This window comes from Bufo bufo, chromosome 2, assembly GCF_905171765.1.
Source record: "Bufo bufo chromosome 2, aBufBuf1.1, whole genome shotgun sequence".
Taxonomy (NCBI): Eukaryota; Metazoa; Chordata; class Amphibia; order Anura; family Bufonidae; genus Bufo; species Bufo bufo.
Window position 1 is genome coordinate 78091540 of NC_053390.1, and position 6113 is coordinate 78097652.

Sequence of the window (6113 nt, forward strand, 5' to 3'; positions counted from 1 at the left end):
ATCCGAATAGATAGACGCCTTAGGGTCAGGTTGAAAAAACCGGAGCAATTGGTAACCCCTCCCAAGCAGCAGTTAGTCTGTACGGACTTAGACGAGCCTATGCAGCTAGGAGGAACTACTCGTCAGGTCCGTCCTCCTGAGGCTCACCGTAGGCGTGGGGTTTGTTTTTTTTGTGGGGAGAGGGGTCATTTCATTAATGTCTGTCCTTCTTTCCTCAGAAACAAAAGACCGTCGGAAAAACTACTAACCCCAGGCTGTGTGGAGGATGTCAGCCGGGGGGGTATACGTTTCCTCCATACGTACATCGCAATTTGTGTTGCCAGCGGTTATTATTTTTGGTGATAAGACGGAGACTATTTCTTTCTTTCTACACAGTGGAGCAGGGGTAAATTTGATAGATGCCCATTTTGCCCGCACTTTGGGTTTGTCTCTCTGTACTTTACAGAGACCCATTCCCATATTCGCTATTGATTCTGCTCCCCTGTCTCAGAGAAACCTCACACACATGGTTCATAATTTACACCTTCGGGTAGGGGACCACCATAACGAGATGCTTTCAGGTTATGTTCTGGAGGGGCTTCCCACTCCGGTAGTGCTGGGCCTTCCCTGGTTGGTAGCGCACAATCCAGTGGTGGATTGGCAGGCCAGGGAGATATTGGAGTGGAGTGAGCAGTGCAGAGAAAATTGCTTAAATAGCAATTGCCTAGTCGCCTCCATAACTACCCTACCTACATTTATTTCGGACTTTGAGGATGTTTTTTCTGAAAAGGGTTGTCAGAAGTTACCACCTCATCGTCCTTATGATTGCCCGGTTAACCTTATTCCCGGCGCAAAATTACCCAAGACCAGGTTATATAATCTTTCGGGTCCAGAGAGACAAGCCATGAAAGATTATATCTCCGAGAGCTTGGCTAAGGGACACATCAGACCGTCTTCTTCACCCGTGGCTGCAGGGTTTTTCTTTGTTAAAAAGAAAGATGGGGGCCTGCGTCCTTGCTTAGATTTTCGCGAATTAAATCAGATAACCATCCGAGACCCATACCCTCTTCCTCTCATTCCTGACCTGTTTAATCAGATTGCGGGTGCTAGGTGGTTCTCCAAACTTGATCTTAGGGGGGCCTACAATCTGATTCGTATTAAGAAGGGGGATGAGTGGAAGACAGCGTTTAACACCCCTGAGGGGCATTATGAAAATCTAGTTATGCCTTTCGGTCTGACCAATGCTCCTGCCGTCTTTCAACATTTCGTTAATGACATTTTTAGTCATCTAATCGGCAGGTTTGTGGTAATATACCTAGATGATATTTTAATTTATTCGTCCGATCTGAAAACACATGAGGTGCATGTCAGACAAGTACTGCAGGTCCTACGGACGAATGAATTATATGCTAAAATTGAAAAATGTGTCTTCGCCGTTCAGGAGATACAATTCCTGGGTTATTTTTTATCTGCGTCAGGTTTCCGTATGGATCCTAGGAAGGTCCAGGCAATTTTAGATTGGGATCTTCCTGAGAACCTCAAAGCGCTACAACGGTTCTTGGGCTTCGCGAATTTCTATAGGAAATTCATTAAAAATTATTCACTTATTGTAAAACCGCTTACTGACATGACTAGGAAGGGGACTGATTTTTCTAAATGGTCTGACGCCGCTAAAGTTGCTTTTTCCTCTCTAAAAGAGAGGTTTACCTCAGCACCTGTACTGGTCCAACCTGATGTCTCTCAGCCTTTTATTGTTGAAGTCGATGCGTCAGAGGTGGGAGTGGGGGCGGTGCTGTCTCAGGGTCCGTCTCCTGGCAAATGGCGTCCTTGTGCTTTCTTTTCTAAAAAACTATCTGCAGCAGAAAAGAACTACGATATTGGCAATAGGGAACTATTAGCTATTAAACTTGCGTTTGAGGAGTGGCGTCATTTCTTAGAGGGGGCAGTCCACCCCGTCACTGTAATTACGGACCACAAAAATCTTCTGTACCTCGAATCAGCTAAGCGTCTCACCCCTAGACAGGCTAGGTGGTCGCTATTTTTTACCAGGTTTAACTTTGTGATTACCTATCGTCCTGGGGCAAAGAACACCAAGGCTGATGCACTATCTCGTTGTTTCCCTGGAGGGGGTAATGTGAGTGATCCGGTGCCCATTCTTCAAAGAGGAGTGGTTGTTTCTGCGGTACACTCTGTTCTGGAGGGGAAGGTGTTAGAGGCCCAGGGGGACGCCCCGGTCTCTTGCCCCTCAGAGAAATTGTTTGTACCGTTGAACTTACGTTTCGAATTATTAAAGGAACATCATAATTCGGCACTTGCTGGGCACCCGGGTAGTAAAGCAACCTTGGAACTATTGTCTCGTCGTTTTTGGTGGCCAAGGTTGCGTCAGGATGTATTGGATTTTGTGTCTTCTTGTTCTACCTGTGCGCGCGCAAAAGTTTCACATACACGTCCTGCAGGGTCTCTATTACCACTCGTCATTCCCAATAGACCGTGGACACATCTGTCAATGGATTTTATCACTGACTTACCTTTGTCTGCGGGTAAAACAGTTATTTTGGTAGTAGTGGACAGGTTTAGCAAAATGGTACACTTCATTGCGTTACCCGCACTACCTAATGCTAAGACTCTTGCTCAGGTATTCGTCAGTGAAATCGTGAAGCTTCACGGGGTCCCCTCCGATGTTGTTTTGGATCGGGGTACCCAGTTTATTTCTAAATTTTGGAAAGCTTTTTGTTCTCGTTTGGGGGTACACTTGTCCTTTTCCTCTGCTTTCCATCCTCAGTCGAATGGACAGACTGAGCGTACCAACCAAAACCTTGAGACATATCTAAGATGTTTTGTGTCTGAAAACCAAGAGTTGTGGTCATCATATTTACCGTTAGCTGAGTTTGCCATAAATAATCGTCGTCAGGAATCCACTGGCAAGTCACCATTTCTTGGTGCATATGGTTTTCATCCCCAATTCTGTACTTTCAAAGAGGGGGGGTCTTCTGGGGTTCCCGAAGAGGAACGGTTTTCGTCATCTCTTTCATCGGTATGGCAGAAGGTGCAAGCTAACTTGAAAAATATGGGAGGTAAATACAAATGCATGGCTGATAAGAGACGGTCGCCAGGTCCGGACCTAGGAGTGAATGACTATGTGTGGTTGTCTACTAGGAATATTAAATTGAAGGTTCCCTCTTGGAAACTGGGTCCTAGGTTTATTGGCCCTTACAAAATTGTAGCCATCATCAACCCCGTGGCTTTTCGCCTGGAGTTACCTCAGACTTTTAAAATTCATAATGTTTTTCATAAGTCGTTACTCAAAAAATATGTTCCACCTCTAGAACCATCACCGCTGCCACCCCCTCCTGTTGTCGTGGATGGTAACCTAGAATTTCAGATATCCAAAATTGTTAATTCTCGTCGGGTCCGCCGCTCTCTTCAATATCTGGTGCATTGGAGAGGTTACGGTCCCGAGGAAAGAATGTGGGTTCCTGCGTCTGAGGTAAACGCCGACAGGTTAGTTCGGGTTTTTCATGCCTCACATCCTGAGAGACCTGGTCCTGAGTGTCCGGAGGCCCCTCGTAGAGAGGGGGGTACTGTCACGAGGGTGTCGAGGACCACGCCTGACTCCGTTATACCCGGGGTCAGGAAGTCGCAGCGGTTGGCTGCACGCTCTATTTAAGATAGGGCTGTTTTCCTTATGGTAGCTTTCTGGGTTTGCTTAGCAAACCCTTTTGGCTCACTCAGGGATCCGTAGCTCCTTCTCCTCAGCTGTTCCTTGTCCAGCACTCCCAGACCTCCTTATATTTCTCTCTCACACTTCTCTGGTTGCCAGAGATAGAGCTTCCTGCCTGGACATCTATTCTGACCTTCTGGAGCTGTGTTGCTGTGTTGCTGCGTTCGCTGGTAGTTGGTCCAGTACGCTACCCTCCAGATCCCTGTTGGACCTTTTTGGTTTATTGTGGTCGCCCACCTGGGTGTATGTGTTTGTATGTTTTGTCTGTCCTCTCCCTGGTGTTTCCCTCTTAGTGATAGTGGTGTGGACTAGCGATCCCACCGGCCTGTTCACTATCCAGGGCTCATATTAGGGAAAGCCAGGGTTTAGGCACGCGATCGCCGCACGGGTGAGGAACCCGTCTAGGGACGTCAGGGCAGTCAGGTGCCAGCCGCAAGGTGAGTTAGGGGTCACCACCTTTCCCTCTCCCTTGGGCAGGGCTTTCCCTGTTTTCCTCCCTGTGCGTGTTGTCGGTCATTACACCGGCCCGTCTGGCACCAACAACCATGCCACGCTAAAAATTGCTTAAATCACCTTTCTTTCCCATTCTGACATTCAGTTTGGAGTTCAGGAGATTGTCTTGACCAGGACCACACCGCTAAATGCATTGAAGCAACTGCCATGTGATTGGTTGACTAGATAATTGCATTAATGAGAAATAGAACAGGTGTTCCTAATAATTCTTTAGGTGAGTGTATATAACAGTATATAACAATATATATAACCGATTCCTTGCAAAGGGGAGGTACTCGAAGCCCCAAAATCTCAAACATTGCCCCGCTGGGGTGCCACCTTGCTTCCGGCCATTCCCACCAGCTCGGAAGCACTACTGAATAGCCCCCCAACACTTCGGCCCAAACTGGGAGTCCAGCCCCACCTCATTACCATATAACAACACCCTCATTACCATCCTCATTAACATAGAACAACACCGACTTCAAGAACCTCCCCCCGCAGCAGCCGCCATGACCAGGGGCGTACATAGAAATCCTTGGGCCCCATAGCAAGAATCTTAATGGGGCCCCACTAACTCCGTCCACTGGCCCATCCCACCACCTGCCCTGGCTTCTCCCCTGCCATACCCCCAGCAGTTGCAGCCGTGTAGACATTAGGAGCTACTTTCACACTTGCGTTTCTATTTTCCGGTATTGAGATCCGTCATAGGGTCTCAATACCGGGAAAAAAACCTGCTTTTGATTGTCCCCATTCATTGTCTGAGGGCACTGTCCAGTATAAGCAGCACACAGGCACAGCTCATTGGGGGGGCTATGGTGGTGCTGGCATAATAGTATACCAGTGCCACCATAGCCCCCCTTGCCTTATGAACTGTCAGAACCTCCTAATGCATACCTCAGTTGCTGCAGAACATATAAAGCTTCGTTCACATCTGTGTTGGGGCCTCATTCGTGGATCAGGTCATAAATGCTGGACACAATTTTATAGCCTGGAAGATGGAAACCTGACAGATCTCATCATAGTCAGCGGGATCCGTCAGGTGTTGTCGTCCATGAAGTGCCAGATCCGGAACTGCAGTGATTTTCGTTGTTGTGCTCCTATGACGGCAGAACAGCGACCGTCACCAGCACAGAAGTGAACAAGTAATATACACCTCAGCTGCTGCAGAACATTATAATAGTGACAAGGGAACTACAAGTCTCATCATCACCAGATTATTATTGGAAATTAGGGAGCAACACAGGGAGAGGTGAAAGTGGAGAGAACTACAACTCCCAGCATGTCCAGGCTGTTATGATCAGACACACTTCTCTACCATAGACATCTTCCTTGGCGGTGTTATACTCCAGGTTACTACCAACAACTGACATCAACGTGCAGACCTTACTGATGTTATCATCCAGGCACTCACATGTATTATCTTGAGCTACATTCACCCCAGTAGATATTACACAGAGTATAAGGCCGGGTTCATATCACCGTTTAGTTTTCAGTTCTTCTGATCCGTCAGATAAACAGAAAAATAAAGAAAAAAAAATGATCCTGTATTTCAAGCATCAGTTCTGCACATTTGGCATCCGTTTATGCCATTTCTGTCGGAGATCCGTTATTTTAGACAGAAAAAAGTCCTGCATGCAAAACGGAAAACTAAACTGTGATGAGAATCCAGCCTAAGAAAAGAGAACTACAACTCTCAGCATGTCCAGATTATAGGACATCATCTAGTTGTACCAGGTAAGAGCTTTAAAAAGAAATAACTATAACCCCCAGTATGGCCAGACTTATTATGGGTCATCAGTATACATTCCAAAGAGAGGGTATAAGAGGAGAGAACTACAACTCCCAGCATTACCAGCCTGTACTAGGGCATACGTTTAAATTACATTGAGAAACATATAATACGACAAAACTACAACTC